General features: G+C 35.0%; 1 pseudogene; it reads right to left on the bottom strand.

Moving 5' to 3' along the window:
• The window catches only part of LOC125810490 (ATP-dependent helicase rhp16-like), a 43,302-nt pseudogene that overhangs the window by 9,273 nt on the left and 18,422 nt on the right, over positions 1-15,607 (bottom strand).

Genomic DNA, 15,607 nt, shown 5'->3' on the forward strand with positions numbered 1-15,607 from the left:
AAATTGCAGCATTATCAGTTGATGCCAAACCTTGCCCAAGTGTTACAGATTTGGCACTTCTAGGAACAAAGGTTGGAGCAGCCGTGCTTAATTTGCTATGCATAGGAGAAGTGACCGGCTCTTCCTCTTCACCTACTATATCTGCTCACCTCAAAGCACTTGTCGCACCTTGGTGTTCCTTATTAGAAATAACCATTTCATTTTTAGAGTTAGTCTGAGAAATTGAGATCTTACCTTTCTCAACATTTTGGTCATTCCTTGTAGACATTAGCTGTTGCCTAATTAATAGCCATGTTGCTCACCCAATGATTGGCAAGGAATCTCATGTACCGAGGCATTTAAATTGACAAGTGGTAGATTGTTTTCTGGAATGGAATTAATCATAGTAGCAAACTGATTTTCCTTTAATGTATTAATTACTTCTTGATTAGCGATAACCATTTTAGAAGTTGTTGGATTGATCTCACTACACAATATTATTCGAAAGAGCATCAAAAGTGTTGAGACACGAAACCTCCTTTGGAACAATTGCTCGAGCACTTGAGTTCGTAGTTTGACTGCCTACAATTTGCTGCATTGTGTTATGAATTGGTGAACCAATTCTAACACCTGGAGGGTTTTTCTATGTCACCAAAGTCCAATTTGAATTCTGTACCAATTTCCTTTCAGTCACATTGTTAGATTGATGTACTTGTTACCCAGAATTTTTGATAAACCGTGCCGTAATTAAAGCTTGATTAATTACACCGGCATCAGTCAACCTACTATGTGCTCTTCACCTATATTTTTACCCATTTTAGCAGAAATAATTGCCAACTGATCCCTTTAGCCATCACCTGTTGAATGAACCTGCTCATTCCCAGATTTTGATACACAAATTGCATCTCCTGGAAGCTCGTTTTACACATCCATAATACATGTAGAAGCAACAATAGTCAAATTAGAATGTTGCTCAAAATTTTCACTCACTTGGACCACCAAATCAGGGTCATCACCATCAGAAGTAACACCTCTGTTTCCAACATTTATTTGTTGCAAAAAATTCCTTTGTTGGTTAGGACTAGAAGCATTATTTTCGCCACCAACCTTTTCAGCTTGTGCATGACCTGTAGCTTCAATTTGTTCATTACCGGTCCTTGCTCCTTCATTTAATAGCTTTCCATAATTATACTTCGACAAATCCAAGTCATTAGTCTTGGCCAATATTAATTCTTCCCCAATCTGCACACAATTAATATTAGTACCATAGCTAAAGCTACAACACAATCAGATCGATCATCCCTAATCACACCATCTAGTTGTTGTTGAGGATTTTGTTGCACCAAATCATTATCTTGATGATCATTAATATTACCAACTGGTATGATTTCATTACCAGCTCGCTTTGCATCTAATATCTCCCTCGCATCGCCTTGATATTTTTCAATACAAGTTCCAACTTTCGATGCTTCTTCTTGATTTTTTGTTGCATTCTTTATCAATAGCAATCAATATTTGGCAGCTTAATTAGCCAATAAATCCAGTAGACTTAAACCCTAGTTGTGCTAGGTCTCAACTTCTCTTGGGTTTCTTTATCAATATCAACTGGCTTACCCACTGCCAATGCAATGGATAGTAACAACTGTTTGTAAATAACTATGGCGGTATATTAGAAAAATATATACAAACAAAAGCTTTTGAGGTTTCTTCTCTAGAGGCTATGAATTGGTGTTGTACAACCCTTGTGTAACAGGTAGTTGACAGATTTAGCATACCTATTCAAATCTAAGCAAGTAGCCCTAGTGACAGAGAAGGGAGCAGCGGAACCCTGACTGGAGCTTGAAAACGAAATATCAGAGAGAGATAGCATACATACCGAACTGTGCTCGGTTTCTATGGTACAATGTGTTGTAGTAGTCGTATTCTCTATCATCTTCCAGTATCTCCTTTTCTTTTGTATCCATTTACGTTCATATTTCCTCATTTCTATCCCTCTCAATACGTAATGGAATTTCGGATAAGGAATTTGACAGCAATTGGAGAAAATTAAAGGTATTCAAATTTACACATCATTCATTTTTGGGCATTTCAAAATCATCCAATTTCATACAAGAAATTCAAGAGCTTTGGAAGAAGAATGAAGAAGAAGAAGGGAAAATATCCTCTTCGTACTCAAAAGATTGAGAATTTTATGGGAAGAAAAGTCTTTGAAGTTTCCCGTTAACTTAACTTTAGGAATCCTAATTACTTGATGTTAATCATTTTGCACATATGGGTTGGGGCTAAACTAGTGTTCTATTTTCTTCTTTGGATTTGTTGCTTTTCAAGTACTATTTCATGAAGTCCTTGTTTTCTGCAAGCAATAAAAAAAATCAAGTTTCTCTTGGTTTCTTAATATATGATTCGAGTAGTTGTTTATCTCTTTTAACAACATTATGACACCGGACCCAAATCTCCACCTTTCAATATAGATAAGGACTCTGAGTTGGGGTCGGGGTCGGATCTTGGGTCGAGGTAGGTTTCGGGTAGTTGTATCCCAGGTTAGGTTAGGGTAAATGTCAAGTAGTTGGATCCCAGCTTGGTGTCGGGGTTGAATCCTGGGTTGGGGTAGGAGTTAGGTAATTGGGTCCCAAGTCGAGGTCAGGGATACTAGTCATAATTTTGTAGTCAAGTTCGAGGTTGGGTGTTGGACCCGGGTCGAGATCGAGGTTGGGTTTAGAAATTGGAGTCAAGGTCAGGGTAAGGAGTTGGATTGAAGATGATAGTTAGGTCTCGAGGTGGGATCAGGGTCGAGAGTCAAATATTGGTTTAAGGCCGAAAATTGATTTTGGAGGTAAGATGGGGTCGAGGGTCAAGGCTGGAAAGCGAGTCTTGAGTTGAAGTAGAGTCCCGAACCTTAATCAAGATTAAGATCCCAAGTTAGGGTCAGAAGTCAAGTCTCGGGTTGGGGTAGGGAGTCAGGTAAGGACTTGACTCTCAACCACGACCCCGACTGCCAATCTGAGATCTCAATTAATTAGGCCTCACCCAACCACGAGACTCGACTCGTAACCTAGACCCTACCCGAGTCTAGATTGCATGTTGTGGTAGAACAAAGTTTTGAAAAATATTTTTCTTACTTTACATCCTCTATCTCAATCTATGTGAAACTCCTTTCTTTTTACTCTAGGACTAAAAAAAATATGTTAAACTTTTTTATAATTAGTAACAATTCAATTTAAAAATTTCCTTTTAACTTAATAAATAATTATAACCACATAAATATCTAAAATTTGTTTTACACCACAAATTTCAAAAAGTTGGCACATAAATTAGGATGGAGGGAGTAAATTTGCTAATTCTCTGAACTCCCAAATGACTTTCTATAAGCAATTCATAAGTAGGGATGGCAATGGGGCGGGTTTTGCCTTATGTGGGGCGGGGCGGGTATGGTTTTATGCGGGTGCGGGGTAGGTTGAAACTATTTTTAAGGAATGTAGTGTGGATGCGGGGCGGGTTGTGGAAATTGCAACTCCCTCTCAATATATGCTCGCCACTTTCTTTTTGAAGTTTTTGGTGGAGTTCACCTTTACAAAACTTAACCTTGTTTTATATTTTCATTAATATCAATCATTTATTTAGTTCTCAATAAGATGTTCTACAAGATTTCAACTACTCAATTTCACTTAATTAGTTTCTAATATTGAAAAAATATTTATCAGTTAGTCCAGGCTTCTATATCTCTTAAGCTACACGATAATTTTCTGGAAACACTTTAGCTACACTATAATGAAGCCTTATAATTTTCTGGAAATTGTATTATTTTGTGTTTGACAAAAAAAATTTAGAAAACAAATGAAACATAAGCTTGACCCACAGATTCACTAACCCCTTCTATTAAACAAGAAACAAGAAAAAATATTTATATTTCCAACTACATGATTGAGAGTTGAGACAATGATCTCTCTATATTTAAATGCCAGTAGGAAATAGTAGAACAGTTACAAGTTTATTTACTTGAAAAATAAAAAATAAAAGTTTTATGAATTTTATTTGTTGTGTGAAACTCAATCAAGAAAGAAAAGATCATGTGGGTGGAGCGGAGCGAGTCTATGTGGGGCAGTGGGGGATTGAAAAATAATTTTTCGCTATGTGGGGCGGGGCAGGACGGGTTACTATGTTTACGGGTCTATGCGGGTTTGCCTCGCAACATCCCCGCCCCATTGCCATCCCTATTCATACATTCACAAGTAAAGCAAAACGAAACAAAACAAGTTCAAGAAAATCCCCTATGTTGTAATATAACATCCCCAGTACACTTATTGAAGGGTGATTCAGGCAACCAGATGATTAATTATCTTTACAAGAATTCTGTTTCTGCCCATGAGCTTCATATGCCAATGTTTTTGCAAGGATGCTTCCATGACCTTGCCTTGAGGGTATGGACTCTGATGCACTTTTTATCATGCAAGTGAAGTTAAAATGGAAGGAAACAATAACAACAATTGATGAAGCTAATGCTAATGAAGGTGTAGAAGCAACAGAAACACTCTTTGGACAGATCAAACTCCATACAGCCTAAAAGCAAATGCCAGAACACTTTTCACAGAATTTTCCTAGAAGCTGAACAATGCAAATGTCAATTAGTTTGCCAAACCGAAGAAATAGAAATATCAAAAGTGATGATACAACAGGGACATCAAGTCCTCGTTTGTTAGCTTTCCTAAGGCCTCTGAAGAACCACCAATTGTCCTGCAATCAGAGGAAAAACGAACAGTTAAGGAAAAAATAGCTTTCTAGAGAATGAGCAGCAGAAGGGAGCAAAGAAGGAATCTAACAAAAGATTGACAATAACTTGCAAGGGAAAATCATCAAAATACTTATTTTTTGTCAGAACACATATGCAACTATGTAGACGACTATAAAAAAAACACTTGCCCTTCAAAAAGTAATTTCTTCTTCTCTTGTAACTCTAAGATTCTCTCTTCAATTGTATTCTCAATCACAAATCTCACAATCCTGCAAATTTGAAAACAACAATAAGCTCTATTCAATGGTCACCAAAGCAGAAGAAATACAACACACACTTGACCGGTTTATATTGCCCTATTCGATGGACTCTATCTTGGGCTTGCTGCTCCACTGCAGGATTCCACCAAGGATCCATTATGAAAACCTAGCAAAGATCAAGAGATGAGCCACATAACATGTGCTTATTCAACAGATAAATACAAGTCATAATTGTATATCAAATGAACCAAATAAAATGAACCCGAAGAGTGGAAGAATGCAACACTAGATATGCACAAGCCTTAAGAATTTAGAGCGGTTCACAGAGAAAAAAAAATAGATCCTTACATGTGATGCAACTGTAAGATTGACGGCAACACCTCCAGCCTTCAAGCTCATAAGCAATATCTTGCAATTTGCATCCTCAGTGAATCTTTTAAGTGCAGCATCTCTTGCGGCAATAGACATGGATCCAACTAATTGAACACAATTGATGCCACACAGCTAAATACACACAACACAAGCTTCTTTTTTGTTAGTCTGGAAAGAAGAGAAAGTAGGAAGGAGAAAGTACCATTATGTCTTACATTAAGAGAATACTCTATCAGATCCAAAAACGATGTGAACTGGCTAAAAACTATTCCTTTTGCAGAACCGTCCGTTTCAAACATGTCGCTAATTTCTTCCTTCTACATTCAATAAAAGTAAAAAATGAGCTATTTCTGAAGAATTTAGAGCGGTTCACAGAGAAAGAAAATACAAGATCATGAGCTCACACCCCTTGCCTTCCTTGTGAAAAGGAAAGAAACCCATAAGACAAAGAAGAAAAGCAAGCTGAGGAGAATATGATGAATGCAATTGCATACCAAAGCTTCTATTTTAGTGCTTGTCTTGAATTTATCAAGCTGAATTTTGTTCAATATACTTGAGGACCTAAACCCTTTGACAGTAGGTTTAGAACTAGAATCTCCCTTATCTTTATTTCCAGTGAAGTCAAATGTGAGGGGTTTGGTACATGAAGGGTATGGCGCTTCCATTACACCTTCAGCTAAATAATTCATGCACGCCCTGCAAAACACGTGCCTACAACAAGTAACCTGCAACAATCAAAAGAGATGCACAGTTCAAAGAAGACTCTGTCTAATGTATAAGGAGTTTATACTAGAAGTACTTTCGATAAAATCTCTATGTCTATGCCCCTAGAAAGAGAGTATCCCAAATGCTCAACAACTTCATGAGAACTCCAACAATTTTTCGAGCTCCAAAGACAGTAAATGGCATTGACTAGAATTAAATAATATAAGGTAAAGGGTAAAATAGTATTATGAATTATTATGTAAAGATATAATGGAAAAAGAAATTAAGTAACAATGGAAACACACCAAATTGGTTGTTCCATAAAATGGGGGTGTTTCATTGTTACGTAACAACGAAATTTAACAATACAATACAATACATTTTAAGTAACAATCAAAACAAACATTGTAGGTGTAGTAATGATACAATACAATACAATGGGTAACAATAATCCAAACAGAGTGTTAGGAATAGGACTAGAATAAAAAACTAGTTTTTGGCCGAATTCTACTTTTGGTAACTTTTAAGCAAATTTTTATACTTATCGTTCTTTTTTATATGTCATCCTTACTATAAAAAGTTTATCCATAATATTTGTCATTTAATAAAATCAATGTATAAATTACAATATTCTTTATATTATAACTTGATAGTTAATTAGTCTTGAAAATAGATATTTGACCAACCTAGAAAAATTAATAAGTAATTAATGTTCATTGTAGTTACTTCATACATTGATTAATTACTTTCACCATTGCATTACTCTAAAATTTGATTTTGATAAAGAAATCTAACAAACAAATTAAAAAATAAAAGATGAATTTATTTATCATTTATTGAAAAGTTGACTTCAAAAAAATATTAAATTAGGATAGAATTGTAAACTTACTTAGTTTCTATTTGCAAGTGAAATCTAAAAATGTGACATATAAAAAGAAACAGAGGTAGTATTTTATAAAAACATCTCATCATTTATTAATCCCAACTTGACAAGCTTGAAAAATGCACCATGAAAGCACTCACCTCCTCAACTTATGTACTCTATTACGGAAAAAAAAACTTATATACTCTATTTTTATTTAGGTACAAGGCATGAAATATTCCTCAACTTTGCGATTTAGAGTTGATATATCCTCGTTATAAAAGTGGCTTACACATGATTTTTTTTGTACAACGCCAAATTTGAATTTTAAATATATCTATTTGTTACTGACCTTTGTCATTTTTATTTGTTTCTATACGTGTAATGGTCCATGGTAGATGTGATTTGGAGTAATGAGAGCTAGATTTTTGCTGGGGTTCTATAAATGGAACCTCTTTCATGTTAGTCATGTAGTGTTTTGGGGATAATAAGCTAACAACTAATTTATTGAGGTTTTGGCTAGAACCTCTTTCATGTTAGTCATGTAGTGTTTTGGGGATAATAAGCTAACAACTAATTTATTGAGGTTTTGGCTAAATACTTCACGTATTCCACAAATAAGTCTGTATCATATCAATGATACGATAGCGATTCAGATCACTTCCTAAGTTTGCCTAATCTAATTATATGTGATCAATTGATTCATAATGAAAGCACTTGTAGATGGTCTTATGGGTAGAGCAGTCTTCCATAAAGATGACATTGTGGTTAATTTCTATTATGCTTTTTGGAAGGTTTGTCCGGATCTCTTTCTCGGTTAACCCACCCAATATTCGAGAGAGTTTAGACTTTGAATTGTAATACTTTGAGTTCCTTCTATATTGCATTTTGTTTAATAATTGGCCTTTTCTCAATTGTTCTTGCACGAATGGAATACTGAGAAAAAAGGTAGAATTAAAATGCATTTAGACTTAAATAGTAATCTAATATTTTTGTTGATAGATTTCTTGAAATGGCCTTTTCTCGAACTCATAACCTTAGGAGTGTTTACCTTCCGAACAACTTTCTCTGGTATTAGTTTGAAAGTGTGGTTGATGCGAATAAGAAACAATAGTTTAAAGTGTGGTGCTATAGTAAAGGTACTAAAATTAGTTCCTTTTTCTTAATATTCTTTACTAATGCAGCTGAATTCTTTACTCTCTCTGTGCTATATGAATTCTGATGCACTTTATGTCATGCAAAGGAAGTTAAAATGAAGGAAGCAATAAGAACAATTTAACAATTGATGAAGCTAAAGAAACACTCTTTGGACAGATCAAACACCATACAGCCTAAGGGCAAACGTCAGAACACAGTACAGAATTTCGCAGGGAATTAAACATAAGGAATAGAACATATCAAAAGTGACGATGAAGCACGTTTGACAAGTCCTCCATTGTTAGTTTTCCTAAGGCCTCTGAAGAACCACCGACTGTCCTGCAATCAGAGGAAAAACAAACAGTTAGGGGGAACAGAAAGAGCGGAGGACGGGAAGGTGGGAGGAAAGAAGTAATCTAATAAAAAGATTGATAATAATAATTTGCAAGGAAAATCATCAAAATGCGTTATTTTTGTCACAACACATGCAACTATGTGACGACTGTAAGGTAAAGACACTTACCCTTCAAAAAGTAATTTCTTCTTCTCTTGCAACTCTATGATGTTCTCTTCAATTGTCTTCTCTATCACAAATCTCACAATCCTACAAATTAGAAGAAAATAATAAGCTCCATTCAATGGCCTCGAAAGTACAAGAAAGGCAAAACACACCAGACAGGTTTATATTGCCCTATTCGATGGATTCTATCTTGGGCTTGCTGCTCCACCACAGGATTCCACCAAGGATCCATTAAGAAAACCTAGAAAGGATCAAGAGATGAGCCACCTAACATGAAATGTGTCGTGTGCTTATTCAACAGATAAATACGAGTCATAATAGTATCTTGAGCTGGTTCTTTGAGTGTGCAGAGAAGTGAAGTTAGGTACATCAAACGAACCAAATAACAGGAAATATAATAGGAATGAAACACTAGCTATGCACAAGCCTTAAGAATTTAGGGCAGTACCCAGAGAAAGAAAATAGATCCTTACATTTGATGCAACTGTAAGATTGAGAGCAACAGCTCCAGCTTTTAAACTCATAAGTAATATCCTGCAATCTGAATCCTCAGTGAATTTGTTAACTGCAGCATCTCTTGCGGCAATAGACATGGATCCAACTAATTGAACACAATTGATGCCCGACAGCTGAATACACACAATACAAGCTTCTTTTTAATTAGTCTGAAAGGAGGAATGGAATGGGAAGTAGAAAGTACCATTATATCTTACATTAAGAGAATACTGTATCAGATCCAAAAACGATGTGAACTGGCTAAAAACTATTCCTTTTGCAGAACCGTCCCTTTCAACCATGAACTTAATTTCTTCCCTCTACATTCAATAAAATTAAAAGTGAGCATCAAGAATGTATTTAGCAATATTATTCACAAGTAGAAGAATCAAAGAGTTAAGGGCAACGTCAATCAAATTAACAAGACTGAGATTCTTCAATACTTGTTCCACTGTGTGGGACACAACTAGTTTTATAAGCAGTTTGATTTTCTTCAATGCAATAGAACATGGTGAAGATACAAGATCATGAGCTCACACCCCTTGGGTTAGAACATTATCTTAGTTCTGAATCTATTAATGGAATAAACCTGAGAATCACAATAATTTATGGTTTAGCGTCTGTATATGATGATGTGACATGACATCGCTTGCTCACTTTGTAAAAAGGAAAGAAATCCATAAGGCAAAGAAGAAAAGCAAACCGAGGAGAATATGATGATAGTGTAGAATGCAATTGCATACCAAAGCATCTATTTTAGTGCTCGTTTGGAATTTATCAAGCTGAATTCCGTTCAATATACTTGAGGACCTAAACCCTTTGACAGTAGGTTTATAATTAGAATCTCCCTTATCATTATTTGTAGTGAAGTCAAATGTGAGGAGTTCGGTACATGAAGGGCATGGCATTTTCTCCACATTTTCAGCTAAGCCTATCAAACATGCCTTGCAAAACACGTGCCTGCAAGAAGTAACCTGAAACAATCAAAAAGAGATGCACAGTTCAAAGAAGACTCTGTCTAATTTAGAAGTACTTGAAGGTGCTTGAAATTCTTGGACCTTGAATGGCTAACATAAAAATAATTTAATAAATGCAAAAAGGAGAGAGCTATCAAATTGACAATGAGCAATTGAAAGGTGCTTGAAGTTTCTGGATTTGTTTCTTTCCTTTTCTTCTTTCTTTTAGTATTTCTTGGTTTTGGAGGAGGGAGTGGGTAGAGGTGCGCAAACTCACTACTGGATCTTCCACTGCATCATGACATAGGTCGCATAATTTTTCAACATCTCCAGCCTCTTTATTGCCACGAGCCAACTCTTTTCTAGAGTACATCACAAGGTAACGATGATCAGCTGCCTGCCGATTAAAGAAAGACATTATACTGGTCAGACATTTTCTGCAATCAAATTTGGCTGATGACCCATAGTTCAGACGAAGCAAAAGAAAGGCCAGTGTTTGTATTTGCGCTCATATAATAGAAGGACAAGAAAACTAGAAGCAGACACTTCAAAATTAAGTTCACTGAGAAAAGGTTAGTACAAAACATTAGCTTTGACATGAGAAAATAGTTTAAGCAAACAACTATGTTTAATAACCTTTAGCAGTCATCTGGTAATGCACATCAAATAAGTAATCTGGAATGCACATCAAATAAGTCTTCCATAGTCCAATCTTTACACCAATTTTACATATTTGAGCAGTGAAAAAATGATACCTGTGGTCCCATAATTTCCTGACCAAATTTTTGACAAACAACTATTTTTTATAAACCCCTTGACAAATTGAATTAACTATCCATTATTATCTTCCAACTACACATCTAACCCCCCAGTCGGAAAAATAATGTAATATCATAGTGATAAGCTTATACCGAGAAATGTTTATACAAAAATTACAGCAGAAAAGCAACATGAAACAGAAGATACAAGAAGAAGTTCCAGAATATTCTTATCTATGCACACATAAGAAATGTATTGTCAATTAAAAAGGACTATGGAAAAGAGCAGAAAATGAATTTTTGCAAGAAAAGAAAATTGGATAGAGATTGTGTGACCAAATCATGAAGGTCATGAGTAGGAATGTTGTAAGAAAAAGAATGAGGAGTAGGAATGTTGGTACCTGCCGTAGGCGTGTGATCATAGCAAAAATGTGACCATAGTTATTCATCAGAGTTCCATCCTCGACATATCTGCACCAAAATACAAAATGTGGATACAGTTATAAATAAAAATATCCTTGCTCCCTTACTTTTTGGCAGGTAATGGCACTAATGATTAAGAATTTTATGGGAAGAAAAAGATGTATAAGATCTTAATTTAAAAACCAAGATACTAACCCAATATGTTCAATAACTACTTAAGAACAAGCAATTATAGGAAACAGATTTAATGCAAGTAATCCATGCATAAGCAAGAGAACGGGATACACAGCAAAAAAAACTAGAAAAAAATGAGCCAGCAAATTGGTGCAGCTGGAGCCAAGAAAGTGGACTTGCAAGGAATAAGAGCTCGAGTTTGAAAAATACCTATCGAACTGCTCTCGACTTCTATTGTGCAATGACTTGTAGTAGTTAAATTCATTCACATCCAAAGAATCTTTTCTCATAATAACCTGAACCCAAAAATAGTAACCAATAATAGAAGATTTTTATCGAAATTGAAGCACATGACACTACTGCAAGACAGAACTTACAGTCTTTGTGGGAAGTGAAAGGTCAGCAACTCTTTCCTTTTTGGTACGTCTTAGCATTAGGCTTTTCAGAATTTTGTGCTTCAACAAAACCATAGCATCTCCATGGATCCTCTCGTACATGTACCGCGTATTCGCTAAAGGGTTTTCAATATACTAGAAAAAAGAAAAAAAGAAGATGTTTCAACTTTACTATGTCAGCAATAAGATGAAGCCTCAAAAATATGTATATCATTAATTGTTAACTTACTTTCTTCCACCAGAGGAAGTGGCGTGCATGTCGGTAAGGCCCGGGACGGCACTGTGGGCATTCATCAGAGAAGCTGTAGAATTTATCAAAGAACAGATAGCACAAGACATTTCATAAGTAACATTGTTTGAGAAGCAAAAGTATAACAATATAAAGTAAAATAGATTTTGAGCCATTGTGTCTTTCATGCTAAGGGATAGGAACAAGGATTTAGAAAAAGAATCTTTGTGTCTACCAAAAATCAAGTCCGCTGCAATTACAATATTCGCAAAAGTAACAAGCATAAGGAGTAACTTGTAAGAAACGAACCTGTATAGAAGTGTAAAGAATATAATTAACCTCAGAACTATAAAAAGTAAAGAAAATGTAGTAAATCAGCAGAAATTAACTTACAAGTGAGTACAATTCTCCGATGTGGTTTTGCAGGGGTGTACCGGTTAAGGCCCACTTATAAAAAGATTCTAACGCAAGAACCGCTTTTGTGGTGGGGGTGCTTACAGATTTGATATGATGAGCCTATGCCACAAAAGTTTAATCAGTTAAGAACATTGCAGATAAAAGATCTTGTGTCATATGAAATTTAGTAGTTCATATGACCTCTCAGCAGCTAGTTCATGTGTTACCACCAAAGTGGTGAAGCTAGACAAGGCACAAACTACATGCAGCATTGTTCACCATGAAGATAGAAAATAGTGATCAACAGAATTGAAGATGAATTTCACATGATGAGCAGTTAAGCAAAGCAAAGAACTTTAGGACAGAGATAAATTCGGTGCTCTTACATTTTGCTGAGTTTTAATAGCTGAAACATCATGGACATATTTACACCTACATTATTCAGCAGTTAACTGTATAGGTTTCTTCGTAATCACCACAAGATTCCAGTTAACGGCATAGGTTTCTTCATAATCATTAGCTCAGTAAAAGTTCACCATACCAATCTCCACATTTACAACTCTAATAACATGACTTGAAAAACTGGTATTTATAAGAAAAAGGTTGTATAAACAGCAAATGAACCAAGAATGTTTTCAAACCTCCGATACTACAAAATAGAGAATGCCAATTGAAGAAAACAACAACCTAATGCATGAATCTGTGAACGTATGACTTGCCTCATCCAAAATGATACAATCCCACTTCACCGAATGCAGAACTGACTTCCTCCTGGACACATTTTCACCAACACTGACTGAATTATCAAATAGAACCAGCGTCACACAATTTTGAGTTCTTGCTGTTCTGCTTTGATTTTTTCGGCCTATAGTCAGCCTGGATAGTGGAGTACGTAGTAATGACAAAATCATATTCCTCCAGGTTGTACGTAAATTTCCCCCTGTTGGTGCCATGATAAAGAAGAGTTTTGTTGCTGTCTTTAGTGGTGCAACGTTCAATCTCTCGAAACCATTGCAAAGCTCCAATCACAGGACATACAACAAGAGTTCCTTTTACTGTTGGGAGTTCCTGGGAAGTACTCGGTGAAGACGACAATATACTGGAACCTTTCTTTAATTCGCGTTGAGCAAGCACAAGTGCTATGGCTTGAACCGTCTTCCCCATTCCCATTTCATCAGCAAGAATACCCCCCTTAAATGTAGATTCTTCTTGCTTTATTGACCAAGCCAACCACTCCTTTTGGTACCTCAACAGTGGCAAGATCAAATCTGATGGTGGCTCAGCAGTTTCAGCAAGCGAGATGTAATCAGAATTATCTGCATAATTCTTAAGAATGACTTCATCCATTTCTTCTTCCAGTGTCTCCCATTTCAAAACTGATCCTCTTAGCCTTTGTACTCTGTCACGTTTATATTTCCACAAACGGACACTGTGTCTTCGATCCGAATACATATCTTCACCCCTTTCGCCTTCAGTAAAACAAGAACAATTATCAATTTAATTCGAAAATTACACATTCATAGCATTTAACATTTCAATATGGATCTCCCATAAGGAATTTGATAGCAATAGGAGAAAATCAAAGATAACAGTCACCATTAGGGCATTCCAATTTACACACTTTTTCATTTTGGGGCATTTCAAAATCATCCAATTTTACACCAGAAAATCAAGAGCTTCAGAAGAAAAACAAAGAAGAAGAAGAAGAAGACGAAAATGAAGATGAAGAACCTGGAATTGGAAGATTCATTTTCCGAGAAAGCAGAGAGATATTGAGAAGGTGAAATGGAACTGAAAAAGTTGAGCGGGAAGGACTATTTATATAGAGCACTATTGAAAATTAATCTAACTGATTAACAAATTAAAACCGCCATAAACTTGAACTAACTAATTTGATGACGTGTCAAAAGTTGCTGACATGTCAAATGAGCTGGATAATGAATGGTCTGATTTGAAGTAGTTAAGGAATGAATGTAAAATAATTCCTTTAATTTGTGTTTAGTTTTTTTTATGTTTAGAGTTAGATATCCATGTTAAAAAAAATTGTTGTTGGCTTTGACAAATTGATAACGGGGCTTTGGGATAAGTATATTTTTTATTATTTAATTATATTTTCAATCAACACTGTAAAAAGTTAATTTGCTTTACGATTTAACTAAAAAGTATGGCCGCGTGGGTGCAACATTTGTGTTGGACATTATATATATTTTTTTAAAATTCCTTTTTAATTTAAAATGTCAACTACGTACCCATCAAATGAAGTTATCGTAGGAGACGAAAACTCAGTCTTTGAATAAGTTTGTATAATTGTAAAAGCGTGTATAAACACTTTTTATATATTTTTGTACAAGGTTAATACATTACTTAATTACCGTAAGTGATTAATATATTTATATTACTTTAAAAGCATGAATTCCTAACTTGAATGTTAAATTAATATAATATTCCTAATTTAGGTTGTGAGTTTTTCGACACTTTTTCGACAAGTTGTGACTTTTTTCAAAGGTTTGTGATTTTTCGATGAGTTGTGACTTTTCCCGAGAGTTGTGACTTTTTCAATAAGTTGTGACTTTTCCAAAGAGTTGTGACTTCTCGGAAAGGTCATGACTTTCTAGATAAGACACAAAAAAATACTTGTTCATACTATCCTTTTGTTGACTATAAATAGAGAGGTTTCCTCTCATTTTTCAACCACAGTTTTTTTTAATCTTCTACTCTTCTTCTTCTTGCATTTTAATAAATTTCATGTGATTTATTTGACGTTGAGTGAGTTCGAAGTTTAGCGGAATATGAGGTACCGCTATTCTGATGAAGTAAATCGTTCTATCCTAAGATTGTATATTCCATAATCTCAAGTACTTGAGGAAAATAATTTTGATGATATAATAATTATTATTTTTTACTTAATATATACATTAGTATGTAATGTTTCAATATATGAAGTTAACATGATGTAGTCTGAATTTTATTTTATTTTTGTTAACACTTTTTCTTGTGATATAGATATATTCTTCTAAATAACTTTTTCCAAAATTATTAGACTTCTTAAGAGTTAGATAATTGTCACGATTTATGTTTTTGATGCTCAAGACAAAAGAATAACTTTATTTATCAATTCTACTTATGTGATTTAGGTTGTCAGGAAGTTTGCTTCAAAAATAGTTATTATTATATAAACAATGCCCTTTTTTGTTTTACTTATTTACTATTTCTTAAA

The sequence above is a fragment of the Solanum verrucosum genome, unplaced genomic scaffold (assembly GCF_900185275.1).
Source record: "Solanum verrucosum unplaced genomic scaffold, falcon-dt-bn FXZP01000118.1, whole genome shotgun sequence".
NCBI classification, from domain to species: domain Eukaryota; kingdom Viridiplantae; phylum Streptophyta; class Magnoliopsida; order Solanales; family Solanaceae; genus Solanum; species Solanum verrucosum.